Raw genomic sequence first — 18,649 nt, forward strand, 5'->3', positions numbered from 1 at the left:
TAGCTTTCCTGTTATAGCTGCCGCGGGATCAAATCCAAGCTGCGGAAGACGAATTTCGTTGGGGGCGAAATGCAATAACGACCGCGTGGCATGCATTGGGTGCACGTTAAAGAAGCCCCAGGTGGTCGAAATTTATCCGGAGTTCTCCGGATAAATTTTCAAGTGTTATGACTGCAGTATTGCGGAACATAACCCTTTGTCGGTCAAGTGACTCTGCGCATTCCCAAATCACGGAAGTCAGCATTCAATGTCTTACACAAACGGGAAATTAACCTTGCTGTCTGAGGTCTACACCACGTAGCTTAATTGGAACCTTTTGAGCACAGTTATTTCCTTTATCTCAATTTGAGTAACTAACTAAATTGTCACTGAACAAACGCGACCTATGTACTGGTTTTCCTAGGAGAAATATTGAATTTCCCACTTTGCTGCAATAATAATGTCTTGGAAGCCTGGCGCAAAATCTGAGAAGAAAGGATCTTCACAAATGTTTTTGTCCTGAAGGTGATGTCCCACTCTTGCAATCGTGATTACAGAAACATTTAGTGTTTTCTGCGTTGGCAAAATGACATTTAACTTTTGCGAACTTGCAGCAACGCCTCGTTCTCTTTCAACTAGATATAACCTCTAATAAGAAAGCTGAATCTGGCAGCGTTACCTGGTCTTCCAACTTGCTTCGTCATGCGCCTTTCGAGGCTTCAATTAACTTCCCTGTGAGGATGCTGATTCATTGTGGCATCTGTACACTTACCAAGTGGGGTTTCCTGACACAGCGGTGTCGCCTACAGCAAATTTTATATTGAGGATGTGCTAGGATCCCATCATGAAGAATGCGTAAGCGAGAGATTAGAATGAAAGACTCCTTAAATACATTTCCGCTACAGAAGAAACATCCATTCGATGTATTTCGGCTAATCTAAGAAGCGCTGCACAAGAATTCTTTCTTTTGTGCTTTCCCCAATTTCTCAGCGTCTTCATTCAAGAAGTCATGAGCATCATTGTAAGGCAGACGTCATTACTGATGCTGCACCAACTGTGAAGTAGGAATGGTCAGGACGTTCTTTGCCATGTGCCATTTCGCGGTTTAATGATGATGGAAGCACACAAAAGCGTAAGTTTTGCGTGGTTTGCATGGCTAATTAGGTGCACTAATTTAGGCGAGACATTTTATAAAAATCACGCGATGTATTCATCAAGTTTTAGGCAGGTGTTCACCTTACTGTGCACTTCAGAAGAGGATCGTATTTGAACTGCTTGCAGCAGTGAACCAAATTTACACAGTATATCCATATATGCACGAAACGACCAATGTGGTAAAATTAAGCACCTAACAGGATTCACCGTTAACCAGAGGACTTATCACGCAGAACTATAGTTGAAGCTTTTCAATAATGAGAAAATGAGAAGGAGTTCCGACACCACGTTGTTTTTACCTTCGTTCCAGGGCCACCAACTGAGTTCACGTTGACTAACAATCTCAGCTCATGCTGATGCGATAATGACGAATATTACTATGGTTCTGGTCACTAATGCGTCAACATTTTTGTAACCATTCTGTTTCCTTTTTTCCTAATCCGAAGTAATTGACAGCTACTATGGTTTGCAAACATGAATTAAACGCTTCAGGCGGCAGAGCACGCGATCTCAATGCTCTATTCCTCTTAATTCTTTTAGCTTACACACATAGGCTTTCAGAATCTTGTGAAGATAGGTGGCAGCAAGGCAGGGGCATTTGAAATCACCAAAATTGAGACTCCAGTTCTTTCCTGCTCTAGCTACTCAAACGTATTTACGAAGAAAGATAATACGACTTCGAAAGGCACACTGACAAATAATAATAATAAAGGAAGCAGGACCCGGGCCCTTTATTCTCCTACACCCAGGTGACCAGGTGTCGACCTCGCGCCCTTCCGAAGTGCATTCCTGGAAGGCAGGTGATGATGCGGAGTAGGCACTCAACAACGCGTCCCTTCTTCTTCTGACCTCCGTGAAAGAAGGCTGGGCACGGCTGTGCTGCTGCAGTCTTGTGCCGGGGTCGAAGGGCACAAGGTCGAGGCCAGGAGGAAGAAGGCGGCGGCAGTGGGCTAATCGGCTGGTCAGCCAGCCGGCCCGCCGCTGTCCAGCTGCCGCGCACCTCATTCTGTGTCCCCTTTCCAACCGTACGCGCAACACTGCGCCCGCCCCCGCCGACGAAAAAGGAAGGAGGGTGCCCACGAAGGGGTGCGGCTGGGAGAGCACGCGCATAGCCACCGCAGGGCACAGTTCTGAGGTGATGCCGCACGTTCGGCCGTGAAAAAAAAAAGGATGAAACGCGAAGGAGCGGGAGAACACATTGAAAGCTGAAGGCGATTGAGATAAGCAACTTTACTCTGTTTTCAGCGCAAGATAAGATTACGCATCTTCGGCGAGTAAGATTTATTTATTTATTTATTATTCTTTTGTTTGTTTGATTGTCTGTTCACACATACCGCAGTAGTGTTATTCGGCGAAAGCAGGAGTGAGAAAAAGCAGAGAGGACAATGTATGAGCAAAAGACAAGGCAAAGCATGCGAACTGAAGCTACAAGTAAGCGAACACAAGCAAAGAAATAGTAATATAAGAAAGATTTGTCACAGTCAAATAAGTGCTTTATTCGCGACTGCTCTAATTATCTATTTAGACGCACAGGTAGGCAATAAGCTCGCAGGACTCAAAAGTATGTTTTTTTTACATTTTTTTTTAATAAGTGCCCCTTATCTGGAATAAGGCCTTGTGAGCTGACGTTATCCAAGAAAATGCTGCATTCCGCACTAGTATCAATAGAGCAGGGGCTGCATTCTAACGGATATGGGTTACGTAGACAAAAGTAAAGGAATTAAGGAAATAGGTTATACAGTCGATATTAGACCTATGAAATACGATGACACATCTCTATATTATAATTATACGGTCATCCTCTGAAGAATCAATGTGTTTTACCTGCAGCTTCAAGAGCGTGACTTGCTTGAGGGAAGTAATTTTGATCCTATTTATGGATTTTCAACATTTCGCCTTAAGTTGGCAACATCGTGCTGGCAGCGACGGCACCTTCAGGTGTGCGATAAGCGGCGTTCTAGCTGAAGAAGGCTACTTGTCCACGGTAATGCGATTACCAATGAGCCAATGTGGGGACACATCCCATTGTCACCGCCGAAACGGGCGGCGTATGAGGCCTCTGCTTTGACCGGGCGCCTGTGTCGCGCTTCCTGTGATGATGATGATGTTTATTCATGATGTTCGGGTTGGGACAAAAATTTCCTAGCATGGTTTATTCAATCAGTATTTGCTACTGATGTTACTGTCTATATTTGAGTGTACGTGATCTCAAGCCTAACTTTCGAATCTCCTCTTGGACACGCTACGTCATCTGGCGACGCCACCGCGAAGTACGTGCATCGTGATTATGTGAATATATATTCAGAGAAGATTGTCTGAATACACATGACACGGATTTAACTCAGCCCTGCACCGGAGAAAGTTGAAGAATTTTATTGTTGTTATTGAAGAGTGGGATATAGAACATACCAAGTCACCCAAATTTTGTGGAATAAGTTTCCATAGAGACAAACACGCATACCGAAAACCGCGCGTAGTTCCGAAATATCGATATTCGCCATCAAAAAGTGTAGCGCAGCCGCTCGATACCCTGTACTCATTAGGGCATCAAGTATCCGGTGAGCCACGTCGGCGCGAAAGAGGTTAGAACCATGAGAGATACGAGCTTGTTGGTATGGCATTTTTTCCTTTGTTGGAGCACGGCTACAACTACAGACGCAAAGAAACGCACATTAGAAAACTTACAGCACTGTGTGTTGTCTAATGGGCTTTTCCGGGTGTCTCTCGTTATGCCTGCGCTACAGACAACAAAGGAGAAGAGGACGAACATATCGGAAAGTATATTATAAATAATGCCATCCCGCAACAAAGTATACGCCCTTACTTTGTGACAAAGCCATGTATGCCCGCTTATACCTCCCATCGTCTCGAGTGGACTACTCATGCGACACCGCACGCTTTCTTTTGCTCACCAGGTTGAAACTCTATGAGGACACAAGGTTACAAAAAAGGTGTTTTTTTTTTCAAGTGAGGCAACGAAGTTTTCTTGATTGCAGGCGAATTGTAATCCTAGCATATGATGCCGAAATCAGCGAGAGTAAGGACAAATACGGGTCGAACGCTGTGTCACAGCTTTTAAAACGACACTTTCTTTGCGGACCTTGCCCCACGTTCCTGACTTTGGCTGGGTGCTGCTGTCTTGCCGAATAGCTCACACGCAGGACAGCACTACTATCTTTAGTACTTTCACATGTGCACTGGCTACTGGCCTTGTTTTCTACGGAATCGCGCGGTGATAAAACAAGTAAGCGGGGCAGATAACCAGTTGTCTATTAGAGTTACAGAACGAGTGTCAAGGCAATAGAAACCAAGTCTAGAATAGCAGAAAATTAGGTGGGGTGATGACATTAGGAAATTTACAGGGGCAAGTTTCAATCAGCTAGAGTAAGACAGGAGTAATTGGAAATAGCTGGCAGAGGCTTTCGTCCTGCAGTGGACATAAATATAGGCTGATAATAGGTATAATGAAAACAACTGATACCTAAATATCTTCCTTGCAACAAATACACGTCTTCAAGAACAGAATTAAACAAAGAAGCGCTTTTTCTTGTTGACTTTTCTGGGGTTTTCGGTTAGGCGCATCGGCTTGGTCGGTCTTTAGGAGAGTAAAGTGCAGTTTACTTTTGCACTATCGCCAGAATCGGCCCCATCTAGTCGGCGAGCAAAGCCTGAGTCGAGTGTCATAGCTAAGGGGGAGGGGGGGGGGGGGGCAATCATAGAGGCCACAATGCATGGTCGCGTATCACGTGGTGGGGGTCTCAGCGTCCTTCCGCCTTCACTGGCACGCAGGTAATCGCTACGGTGCCAAATAGTGCGCAGAATATAATTATTTGCATAGCATTTATTTAACCCGCTCCAGAAAAGCTTCGCCAAGCAAATTTCCACGTGTGGATTGGATCTGTATAATAGTTCTTTTTGAAGAAGCGACAACGTATACTATCATTGACAGGCTTACACATTAATAAGATGCAAGAAGGAAGCATAAAAAAGCCGAAAACAAACTTGAGGCTTAAAACATACTGTCTATTGCGAACATTTCATTATGCAGTCATTTTAAATGCAAGAAGCGGGAAAGTCTGATGAAGAGGGCTCGTGTAATACCTAATTTTGGCCACCCATTTAAGATGTTCGACGTTTGCTGGGAGACCGATCTCTCACTACTTCGTTAGAGCCAACAGCCGTCTTTGGCGACACTCTCCAACTACTTTGTCCACTGTCTGTCAGGGCCTCGAACCTCCTCGCCTACAGCACAATGACCCAAGAGTCAGCTTAACTAAGGCTAAGAGTTGAGATGAGTTGAGCAGTAATGGCAGCTCTTCTCTTTCCGCGATGTGCTTCTACTGGAAGTTGTAAACACCTCAGCATTTATTTTTAAGCGAATAGCTTTCGCAAACTTCCGTGGTTCGCATGGATGCACGCTCTACCGTGTCGGAATGGTGTGCGCGTCTCGCAGGGGGCGTGCTCACTGACTCCACCGTAAGAGAGCCTACAAGCAAGGCTCTCTACCCGCCAAAAGAGTGACCGTCAATAGATCGTCGTTATTTCGCCGTCGTGCACGCTGCGGTCGCCGCTCCATCGTAGACGTCCCTTTGTAGCATTACCGATTTCGCGTCGTTGTGTGGTCGTCGTGCCACAGCCATCGTCATCACGCCGTTTTTGTCGCGCCGTGTTAGGGATGCCGTCGTCAGCACAGTGCCGCCGGGCATCCATGGGTGACGATTGGTCACCGTGGTTTTGCCGTCATCCTTTCATCGTCGTTGTGCCGGCCATCATCACTTCATTTTCTTCATTCCACCTTTTTTTTTGTCGTCTGCACGCGGTCGTCATCATTCTCACGTCGTCATTTTTTGTCACATTATACATTTGCCCGCATTCGTCACCATTATACATAGTAGTCATGTAGCAAAGTAAAGTCAACGTAACCGGACGCACTTGTGCCTGTCGTTTTCCATGTTGCAGCGTTGTCTTCAAACTGAGCGATAAACACGTAAGAGTTGTCGTAACTGTCATCTTCGTCCTCGTCATGTCGCCATCGACGCCGTCGCCTTGTCTCCACACATGCTCGCATATAACAACTCGATATCCCAACAGGTTTACATTACCAAGCTATTGCTCGACTCGAACAATCACATTCTGTGACTTCTACCAAATGTTCCTTAATTAGTGCGTGGGTTCAAGAAGAACTTATGCCATTGAATGACGATAGTGGTGTTAAGTTTCTTGCCAAAGTTGTTCCCCTCGACTCTCTCTTACGGTGCCGCCTTGCTACATGTTCGCTATTTATTATGTGTTTCATTGTTGATGGCACCGTTTCCAGATTCATCAAGGAAAATGAAGCAACACAAATCCCTCCGTTTACCAGATCTATTTGCTAATGTACATCCTCCTTTGCTAATGCTAAGACTTCCAAAATAACGATTGGCGTACATGTCGAACATGTACGCTCTGACATGTATGCTCTGACATGTATACTCTGACGAACAGCTCTCAGAATTTTTTTTTTGAACATGTGCATTGAAATTTATAGCTCATTGAATATAGTAAGCATAAAATGCCTTTAGCTGCCGTTGTCGGCGACCTTCAAGTTAAGTCACAGATGTTATCCGCGTAGCCAAACGGGAACGTGCGAGCAACCAGTAAAAACCTTAAAGAATGCGGTCTCTGGCATCCAACCCTTTGTGCAGTACAGCATTAGATACGCTAGTTACTGTCCAAACAAGTTTTAAAAAAAATGTGCTTCCGAGTTCGCCCTAACATTCTCTCACATTATCACTCAAGCTGTAACTTCTAGCACGCTGAATTATTATTTGTCATTTCCAACAGAAACGTTCAAAAGGCAGACACAGGGCACCATATACTTCATAGTAATCTTTTTGCGCTAAGCACTGAACGCCAGCAGTCCGCGAGTTCCGTGGCGCTGGTTTTGCGTCGCCTCGAGAGATGGCGCCACGCTGCATGGCGGCTCGTCCAGGTGCTTCTACCTGCTGCGGTGGCTTAGTCCTTATGGTGCTGCGCTGCTAAGCACGAGGTTGCGGGATCAAATCTCGGCTGCGGCGGCCGCATTTCGATGGAGGCAAAATGCGAAAACGTCCGTGTCTGGTGCATTGGGGGCACGTTAAAAAGATCCCCTGGTGGTCAAAATTAATCATGAGTCCCCCTCCATGGCGTGCCTCATAATCAAATCCTGGTTTCGGCACGTAAGACCCCAGAGTGCAATTCATTTTTCTTCTAGCTGGGCAGTGCGCTCTGTATCCCTGGCGTCCTTCACTGCCTGTCGTGTGGGCTGCAGCTGATTTTCTTCTTCTAGCTGGGCCGCGTCCATATGGACTAGTACACAATAGGGACATTTAGCTTGTTCGCTATTCCGGCAAACGGGTGTGCTTTGGGCGGAATGCCGGATGGGTGTGGGTGTAAAGGTGAGCGGCCGGAGTGGTGCGGCCACCTGTTAGCGTAGAGGTTCATCAAACAATTACATATTGATACTATTTGTGCGCAAACAAACAGGGACGAAGAATAGGGGCAACACAAGGACGAGCGCTTTCTAACAACTGGATTTATTATTAGGTATTAGGTTTTATTAGAAAGCGCTCGTCCTTGTGTTGCCCCTATTCTTTGTCCCTGTTTGTTTGCGCACAAATAGTATCAATATGAATATGTTCCAACTAGGCCGACTCGCAGTTATGCTTCAAACAATTACAGTGGTAAAATTGCAGTAGCCTACTATAGTCTGCTTCGCTGCTGGTGCAAAATTTACGGCAGCTTCGTAATTGTGAACATGATTACGCCGCTGTCAAAAATACACCAGAAGGTACGCAGAATATAGTAATTGGCTCTGTGTTTGTGTGGTTAATAAGTAAGTTTGTTCCTAGTCCCTTTTAACATAGGGCAGGCGTTTTAGGTGCCACAGGAAAATAAAGTGTGTTGCTGTCTCTCACAGTTCACTTTTTTGTTCGTGCACTGTAGAGTTTCACCACACTTTCGCATAACTATCTATGAGCACTCCCCCCCCCCCCCTTCGTTCACCGTTCCGTAGACAACGCTGCGCCAAGACGAGCCAAGCCAAGTTTGGCGTCGTCAGTGGCATGGCGGCGCATGGGTGTTGTCTCGTAGCCTGCAGCCAACGCTTTGGCTACCGTCGCATGGGTAGATCTAGCTGGGCTCCACCAGGTGTTCTGTGGCTCCATTCAGCACTCTGCGCAGCCGTCGTCTGTGCATCGGTGTCCAAGAGGTGGCGTGCCGGTGTGTGAGGTTGGCAAAGGGGGTATGTTGGGCGTTAACCCGGCCCGTCTGCTTTCGGTTTCTCTGCAGAGCCGTTCCCACCGCAGCAATAGGCTCTTCGTTGACTATATACGATCTATTTGTCACTCGTCCATTTGACTGGACAGGCTCAAGAGCTCAATCAAACTTGGCGGTGTTCGGGGTTTATCATGCAGGTATGGGCAGACTTGCAACACGTGGGCAACTGTTTCTTCGGGTGCACCGCACAAACGGCACGAAGGGTCCGAGTAGAACAGTTCACGTCGTCGTTGTTGAGTGGCCAAAGATCCTGTGCGAGCTTGGAAGAGTATATAGTGCGCTCTGCCTGTCCCCCCTGTACTATGATTCACTGCCAGATTCCAGCTTATGTTTCGCATAGCATGATAGACTGTTTTCCTTTGCGGTCGCTGTGAGCCAGATTTCTGTGCTTGTCTGTGTTATCCATTTGTTCACTTCTTGGCTCCATTCACTTTGACTTTTGCTTTCTTGGAGCTTTGGGTTAGGGTTGAATTTTGTTTCGATAGAGGCGATTCGTTGCATCCAGAGCTTCTTTATGCCCTCATGCCGCAGGTGTAAGTATATTCGGCAGCTGTGATGGCTTCGGGCATAAATTTCAGCCTACCCATGTACTGTAATTTTGACCTTGCTTCTCGAATTTCAAACGGTGACCAGCCCATTTCGCCTGTTATTGCGGCATTGGCTGTGAAGATGTTTCCTCCCAGCAGTCATCGTCCAAGTTCGTTCTGCTGCCGGTTCAGGCATTTTATTGTCTGGCGGAGCATGTCATCCACAACAGAATATCGAGACATGTCGAGGAACGACACCTCCTCCCACCGAATATGGTCGGCTTCAGACCCTCGCTGTCCACTCAAGAGGTCATGCTGCTGATCAAGAGGCAGATAGTCGACGTGGTCACGAGAGACGTCCGAGGCATCTTGGCACTGGACATCGCCAAGGCCTTCGACACGGTCAAACACAAGCACCTCCTCGACTCTGTGACGAGACTGAACCTTGGCGAACGCTTCCATGCGTACGTGAGCTCTTTCCTGAGAGATCGCAAGGCCACGATCAAGTCGGACGGATACGCGCTGGGAGCCTGCGGCACGCCGCAGGGTGCGATGTTATCTCCACTGCTCTTCAACATCGCCATGAGAGACCTATCAGTCCGACTCGACCGAATCGGGGCCGCCAATCTTAATCACGCTCTCTACGCGGACGACATCACCGTCTGGTGCGGCGGTGGGTCGGACGCAGCGGTGGAGCGGGCCCTGCAAGAGGCCCTGCACGTCACGGAAGAATTCCTCGAGGGCACGGGACTGGTCCTCTCGCCGACCAAGTCGGAACTCTTGCTGTATCGGCCCGACAGAAAAGGCCGCAAGTTCGACACGACGCTGGACCAAGTACCAATCGAACTCAGAACGAAGACGGGTCAGCGCATCCAGAGGGTGGATTCTCTCAGGGTGCTCGGACTGGTCGTCAATGCAAAGGGCAGCAACGCGCAAACGATCGCGCGCCTGAGCGCACAGACGGAGAACATGCTCAGACTCGTTTCGCGAGTGACGAGCAGGAAAGGGGGCATCAGCGAAGCCAACCTCATAAGGATCTACCACGCCTTCCTCATGAGCCATATCAACTACGTGGCTTCTGCGCTAAGCTGGTCGCGGTCGGAGGAGAACAAGATCGACGCACTCATGAGGAAGAGCATTAAACGAGTCCTCGGCATCCCCGTGACGACCAGCACGGAGAAGTTGATGCAACTCGGGGTCCACAACACCCTGAGCGAAGTGGTCGAAGCACAGAAAACGGCACAGATCGTTCGCCTCTCTACCACCAAGGCCGGCCGTCGAATACTCGAGATGGCGGGTCTGGCAGCCATGGCCGAGGAGTCGTGCGCAGTCCCGCTCTGCGAGGGTGAAAGGGACGCCTTTCGAGTCTCCCCCTTCCCGAGGAACGTTCATCCACAGATTAACGAGGCCCGGCGCGCAGCCAGAGCCCGAGCACTCATCAAGACTGCTCTGCAGCACCCAGAGCTCGCGTCCTTTGTCGACGCGGCGCGGTATCCGGGATCAAACTCCTACGTGGCCGCGGTGGTTGACCCCCAGGGCAAGATCCTGAATGCGGCGTCTATACAGCGCTCGACGGCGTCCGTCGCAGAGCAAGTCGCAGTGGCGCTGGCTCTGTGCGAACCCGGGCGCACGCATATCTTCACAGACTCCAGGTCGGCGGCGATGGCCTTTCTCGCCGGCTCGGTCTCGGCCGAGGCTGCAGCAGTGCTGAGGACCCGCAAGACAGGCACGGCCCGTCACGTCATCACTTGGTTCCCGGCTCACATGGGCCGGAACGTCTCCCCTGACTCGATCAACCCGAATGAGCTGGCCCACGACCAGGCGCGAGGTCTCATCAACCGCGCTGGTCCGAGGGGCCCAGCTTCGCAGGGGATCGACCGAACCACGGACCCGCTGCTAACTTTCCACGAGATAACTGCTCACTACCAGCTGGGACGCAGACAGTTTCCGGCTCCTCACCCGAAGCTAGGCAGACCCGAGGCGTCGGTGCTGAGAATGCTGCAGACGGGCTCCTTTCCGTCTCGCTCAAGGCTGAGCCACTACACTCCGGGTGTGGATCTCCGCTGCCCAGAGTGCGGCGAGGAACGATCCACTTTGAACCACATGCTGTGGCAATGTTCTGTGTTGCGCCACTCGCCTTTCAACAGGCAAGAAGATTGGGATGAAGCCGTCAAGAGCGACAACCATCAAGTCCAACTTCGGGCTGTCCAAAGGGCCTGCGCCAGGGCTGAAGATCACGGTCTTCCGCCCCCGGCGCGGGTGCGGCCCGCGACTACGACAACGTAGTCCCTTCGGACCAATTAAAGTTTCTTGTCTGTCTGTCTGTCTGTCTGTCTGTCTGTCTGTCTGTCTGTCTGTCTGTCTGTCTGTCTGTCTGTCTGTCTGTCTGTCTGTCTGTCTGTCTGTCTGTCTGTCTGCCTGTCTGTCTGTCTGTCTGTCTGTCTGTCTGTCTGTCTGTCTGTCTGTCTGTCTGTCTGTGCCGAGTATGTCAGTGTGTCAGTTGCGTATGTTGTTGCTGGGACTGCGTGTGTTTTCCACAGTGTGCGACCGACTGAATAAGGGTTGTACGAGTGTCGGGATAGGTGGCACACTCGACCTTTTAGACGGTCCGATTTTTTCATTATCGAATCAGTTTGTTTTTCGAGGTAGCCTTTTTTGTTTGATATTTCAATTGCAAGATACTTATAAGTTGCTGTCTATAGAATTTCCTTCAAGCGTGAATGTCAATCCTTCAGATTATGTGTTTATGCTCATCCATTGCGATTTTTCTGCGTTGAACTTGATGTGGTCCTCAACTGCAACTCGGAAGCAGATATCTAGGAGGTCGTGTAGGTCTGCTGCTGACTCAGCCAGAAGCACAATATCGTCAGCGAATGCCAAGCATTAGATTTTTGTGTACACCTCTTGGTGGTCTGTTGTTATCGTGTCCAGTCTCAATCCAGGTCCCTCGTCATTTAGCGCTTTCAGGAGGTCGTTTATATAAATATTAAATAAGGTGGGTGATAGAGGACATCCGTGTTTTAATCCGACTTTTAGTTTCACTTTCCGAGATTTTAGGCCATGGACTTCATAAACTGCTGTGCATTCTTTATGAAGTGCCTTCAGTAACTCAATAAATTCCTGGTCCAATTTCATGATTTCAAGCTTTTCCCATAGTTTAGAATCTCGTACAGAGTCGTAGGCTTTTCCTAGATCTAGGAAGGCCAGATAGAGTTGAGATTTTTCCTTGTATTTCATCTCGATTACTTGGGTGAGAGCGAAAATGTGATCACTTGCTCGTCGTTGAGGACGGAAGCCCCATTTTGTGATTCACTGTATAGTTTGTTTTTTTCACAATAGTTTTGTAATCTACGATTTAGAGTTGTACTGAAGAGCTTTAGAATGTTGCTGAGCACCGCTTTTGGACGATAGGCATTGATGTCATTTTCTGCTTTCCCTTTGCCTTTGTGAATGAGTTGTATTCGGATTTCTTTCCCGGCTTCAAGTATATGTCGCGTCGCAAGGATGTCATTGAAACGGCTGATTAGTGTTTCTTTTGCTTTTGCTTGGAGAACCTTAAGAAATTCATTTGAAATGTCATCTATGCCTGATGCTTTGTGGTTCTTTAAGTCTCCTAGGCATCGCTTTAATTCTGCCATTGAGATCGTCCCGGGTAGAGTCTCACAGTGTGGTGGTGCATTGTAGAATTTAATTGTGTTATTTGTGGGTTGGTGCAGTGGTGTCGCTTAGTTTGCTTGTATGGTTCCATAGTGGTGTCTTTTGTATTGTTCAATTTCTCCTTTTGTGTGGAGAGTAAGTCCCTCACCTGTTAGGAATGCAACATCCTTGTGTAGCTCGTCCCGTGGTTCCAGGGTCTTTATATAGGCCCAGAGCTTCTGGCTGTAGTGTTTACGCTCCTTTGTTACACGTTACTCTTGCTGTTTAAATACTTTGTCTACCTTTTTCGCGACCATAGTTGTGACTCGTTCTTTTTGCTTCAGGGATTCTTCCCAGATGGCATCATTTAAGGCATTGTTCTCTTCAGGTATATGGCGGTGCTGTCTGTAGAGTGTCTTTCGTTTTTGTATCTCAGTTGTCAGCTCCTTGTCGAACCATGGCGATGACCTAGACCATTTGTTTCCAGTTGTTTTTGCAACGATTTCATCAGCTATTGATAGGCACTTTTCTGTGAATTCCTTATAATTCACTGGTTCTTCTATTGATAGCTCCAAATCTCTTGCAAATTCTTCAAGACGCTGGTCTTCTCTCACTTTCCCGTGTACTTTGGCGGGCTTTGTCGCAGTGTTCTTTCGAGGCTGAATCCATTTTAAGCTTATTTTCATTCTATTATGGTCGCTTCCACAGTTGTTATATTTCTATTCATCTATGTGTATGGATGACACTTGCATGTGTTGCCGTATTGTCTCGTCATTGTACAGAATATAGTCAATAGCAGACTTGCTTGAATTTCTTGACCATGTGTATGTTCCGTTGCAAGTAGGGTGCAGGTTGGCTATGTGTAGGTTGCACTGTTTAACCAGCCTGTGTAGGCCAGTTGAGTTTTTTTCGTAGCCATCTAGCTCTGTTATATGGCAGTTGAAGTCTCCTATAAGGAGGACTGGCTTTTTTGTAGGTTTGTTCTATATCTTTTTTGATGCAGTCATATATGTTTTCATTCCATGTTTGTTGTTCTGAGCTGGTAGCCATGTATGCGACACAAATGTTGAGTGGGCTTTTATCAATTTTCACTGTGGTCCACATATGTTCATGGCAGTAGCTCTTTGTTGAAAGTGCGTTTTTGCTTTTTGTGATGAGGCCAACTCCACCTCCTCGTTTATCGTCTCTTCTCCTGTTTTGGCCAATGCAGTGGTCCTGTATGTAAGAGTGGTTGTTCATCGCCTCTGAGGTGAGCCTCTGTAAGTGCATATAGGTCAATGTCTTCATTTTCTATCTGCGCTTGAAGTTCAGCCCATTTTATATTATTGCCGCCTTGTGTGTTTAAGAGGCATATTCTAAATTCTTTTTTTTTTTTGCTTCGAGATTTTTTCTGTCTGTGCTTCCTCCTCTCTTGCCTTAGTATTTGTGGGTTCATGAGGCTTTCTAGTTTTTTCTTTGCGTGGCGGATGCCCCTTTCCCGGCATTCACCTTCGGCGATCTGGTTGGCTAAGCTGGGCTAGTGCTATTGACATAGCTCTCAGCAGTGTCCTCATGTGCTTCTCGTCGTGTCATGTCGGATGTCGTCTGTTGCTTGGGAAGCTGGCATGCCGCCCCTTGTAGGCCCCTAAAAAAGGGGTGACTTTTGGAGCCCCTGCGTAGTGTATGTAACTGAGGCTGTCATTATCTAGCTGGTCAGTTATGGGGGCAAACTCTACTTGCGGGCCAAGCTTGGTGCATATTGACTGGCTTTCCTGTTCCATTCTTGGCAGGCGGCTGTCACGTGATGACCCCGTGACGTCAGCTCCGGTGTTGCACATATTACGTAGTGGTGCTGTGGTGCATTTTTGGCTCCAAGATTGCAGTTTCTGTTTCAGCTGCTCTATGGAGCCGTTTGCTTCTCTTTCATTTAGTATGTCGGTGGTCCCAACGTGAACTATTAGTTGGAGCTCAGTTTCAGATGGGTTTGCGCGTGCGATCTCATTTTCAACACGAAGAAGGGTTTCCTCCACTGTTTTCCCAGGTTTCGTAGTGACACGAAGCCTCTAATCGCTGACTTGCTTATATAGCTGTCTCTTTAGGCGATGAGCGTTGGAGTCTCCGAGCACCACTGTGCGTCTACGCTGCGGTAGTGTGTCCTTGGGTTGCTGCTCGGGTTGGTTATGTTTCTTCGAAGCAGATTTCTGGCTTGTGTAGTGTGCTGTCAGTTGTTCATTTGATGGTTGCACTGCACGGTTGTTTTTTCCCACTTTGAACCATGGGCCTGCTTCGTTTTCCTCCCCGGACTTGCCATTTTCGGTAGGGCAACTTGCTTTTTTCTCAGGGATTTGGTCTAGGCTGGAAGGCGGGTGGGCAATTCTGTTGTTTGAGGACTGAGCGTTGTCTTTGGGCATAGCAGTGTCACTGTCGTCGGCCTGGTGACCTCGCATGGATCTGGGGTTTTCAACGCAGTCTTGGAGAGCCATCACTTTAGCCGAGAGTTCTTCACGTAAAGAACGTTTTGCGTTGAGCTTATGAGTGAGTTTCTGTATTTCTGCCTTATTTGTAGATTCAGCTGTTTCTCACTGGTATTTCATTGTTTCCACCAGTAGGTTAAACTCTTCCCTCATTTTTCATTCCTGCAATGCTATTGTGTTGTACAGCGCAGATAGCTTGGGGCGGGTTAAGCTTTCAACCACCAGTTGGCGCCACCATTCTGGCCGCTCACGTTTGCGCTTCCACTCATCCGCCAAACCGCGCTTCCTTGCCGGAAGACCGGACGCACTACAATTCTCTAGTATGCCTTGGTGTGGTGGGGTGGAGTGTGCCGTTGCCAACATGCACTATACCAATTTTAAGATTCTGGCTAGCATCATCTCCAACCAACCTGCTGTGCGGGTTGCCACTTCATGCTCTCGATTTTGGGAGAGCCAGCAATAGTCGTATAAAATTAATAGCATTGATAGTACAAACCTATCACTTATCACTATCTTCAATTGCTGCTAGCCACCTATGCAAACGTTTCCTCTCCCATAAAAATTAGTAGTCACATTAGCATACGCCAAAGAGGGTGAAGGCGAAAGCCTGCGCGCTCAAGAGACATTCGATAAATTACTTGATTCTCATTCGAATGCGTTGTTACTTCTCATTACTTGTTTTACTCCACTACAGGTAGTGGTTTCGAGTGCGTTAATTGGCGCTACCTTAATAAACTTCGTCCTAATTAACTCCAAAGGCCGTGGGTTCAACTCCCACCAAAGGTCGTGAGTGCGGGTGCCTTAATTAACCCTATATTGATTAGGATTCCTTAATTAAATTCGCCTTAACACCAAACGTCGTGCATTCAACTTCCGCATAAGTTCGATGGTTAGATTCCCACGAAAAGTCGTGGGTTCGAGTGCCTGAATTACCCCATCTTAATTAACTTTGCCTTTTTTCGCATTATGAGCGGCATTAGAGCCCGCTGTGGCAGCCGACTACTAACGTGTGAGCAGTGGCACGAGCGCGTGTCTGCGCGAGGCGAGCTTACATTACTTTCTATACCGCACAGCGCGTTTTTCAGACCATTGGGGGTGACAGCCACTTAAGGCTTTCGCCTTAAAAAATGGTTGTCAGTGCAGCGAATCTCCAAATTGCTCTCACATCTCTTCTTTTGTGCGGGTTGCATGGCGCATCAGAACTGTAGTTATGGTAATCATATGGTATCAAGTAGAACCTAGCATAACCACCGAGTGTGATTGTTGCTTTACTTTGCCAGCCGTTCAGCACATCTATTACATGCTCTCACGCATTCTCTAAATTATTTGGTGCTCGGTCTTTGTTCTCCACATCCTAGGGGTGCCAGAGAACGGTTAAAACCTGCGTAAAACTGTCACCTCAGGGCGCCACAAATGAAGTTGTCGTGCAGTCTCCTAACCGTATCACATTCGCGCGTCTCCGCCAGCTCGCCACATAATAAACACGCCTTGAAGAAAGAAACAAGAAAAAAAGCAACTAGGCATTGACGGCCGGAGATCTCAGCGCGCCTCCTCTGGGTGCGCGACGTGATCTGGATGTGAATCTCAGGTGCGCGATCCCTGAATCGCAGCTGGCGCGCGATCGGTTCCGTGAGAAAAAAAGGGCGAGGGTGTCGATGCGATCAGTGCAGCCAGGCAAGGACAGAACCTCTGGAATGTCGCCTCCGCACCGATCGATGTCCGCGCACCACCTGTGCTGCCCGCGTGATTTAATAGCGGCAATCCCATCGTCGAACGCCAAACGTCTAAATTCAGCACCCTCTCTACGGAACAAGTCAGGTTATGAGCGGAGGTCATGGTTATCTTCTTGGAACTCTCTTGTTTGAACTTTCTTCGTCAGTGGAATTTGTATTGTTTTTAATTACAACTCCTCCTCCACATATTCAATATAGTCAGGCTTCGACAAATACTACGCTGCGCTGATGCCGCATCCCCCTGCACAGAAGCTTATCTTAGTGGTTTTTTAACCATCTTCATCATCCTATTTTATGTCCTGTGCCATACAAATGAATGTCTGGCACCTGTTTCAAGACTAGGCCAGCGTTTTGTGAGCTGGCACCTCCTATGCCTACAAATTTCCTAACTTAATTCGTATTAGCGCTGAATCATTTGCAGTCATCTTTTCTTTGCAATAATTGTGGAACCTTAATGAACCGCCACTTACATGCTCAACGTATCCCACAACCTGCTTAACTCACTTCGTCCTCTTAACTTGAACAAAAAAAAAAATGGCTTCAACTATTTGCTCTTTCATCCATACCAAGGTTCTGTTTTTTAACGTTACGTCTGTCTATCTTCCTTTCACCAATTCTGGCTTCGCAAAGTTTTTGTTTATTCTGCAAACTTACGAAGCATAGACTGGTGCTGGCTTAATGCAATGACTGTACATATTTTAACGAATCGTATTACGTATTGTGCCTGTTGTGACATGGCAGCAATACGTGCCACGTGTGCTCAAGCCCATTTTCAATCGTTGGTGATCTTAAAGGTCCAATAAAGGATGATAAAAATAATTAGAAATCACATCCTGTGATTTTACCTGCTCAGACCATGACATGATCATGAGGTGCTCCATGGGGGGGGGGGGGGGGGGGGAGGCTCCATATAAATTTCGACCACCTGGGTTTATTTAATGTGAAGTTAACTCTAAGTACACGAGAATTATTGCATTTCGACCCGATCGCTATTCGGCCGCCACGGCAAGACATCGAACATATGAGCGTGCCTAGCCGCGCAACGTGATAGCAGCTAAGCTATCACGCGGGTGATTTGTGTTGTTGAAAGAACCGATGTAAGCGAACGTAGGAAAGTAACGGTCCTGTGACTGGCAATCATGGCTGATTGTCACGTGGTGACCACGCCATCTATGATTTGTCTCATTGTTGGGAGCGTCAAGCCACGGGTGCATATCACGTGTTGCCGTCACCGATGGGGGCTAGAAGCCGCGACGAACATCACAGTCCCTCTTTGCGTTGCGTAACGGATACAGGGGCAGTGGCAGGGCACGCCGGCTACCATATTGCTGGTCCATAAAGGCACACTAAAGAGAAACAGAAAACATGACTGGAACAATAAAGAATTATTTCAGGACTGTATTTATGTTAACTTAGTGTTGATTACTAAAAAAGAAAATAAAGAGGCTAAAGATAACTTTTTTTTTAAAGTTTAGCGCCAAAACTGTGCAGCCCCTAGGCCACTGTGAGGTCATCAAAAACAAGGAAGAGTTTCACAGGAAGATGGAGACTCGAAATGCTTTGGCCCATTTTCTGTTACTCTTGTCAGGTGATGTCGAGCTGAACCCTGGTCCTAGCGGTGTTTGGCAAACGATCACGCTGACCGATTCGTTTGAAATTTCCGCGCTTATACAGGCAATAGCAAGGATGGAGACAAAGCAAGCACATATTGTACCTGACTGAAGCGGTACTCGAAACGAACAAAGTTCAAGTAATGCCCCAATGTTAAGTTTATCCAAATGAGGGACTAAACAAGATCAAATTTTAGTTGGAATAGCGGCTCCTGTTTGTAAAGTAATGCAGATCAAGTCGAGCCGGCTGAATTTGCAGC

Source organism: Dermacentor albipictus, chromosome 6 (assembly GCF_038994185.2).
Source record: "Dermacentor albipictus isolate Rhodes 1998 colony chromosome 6, USDA_Dalb.pri_finalv2, whole genome shotgun sequence".
Taxonomy (NCBI): Eukaryota; Metazoa; Arthropoda; class Arachnida; order Ixodida; family Ixodidae; genus Dermacentor; species Dermacentor albipictus.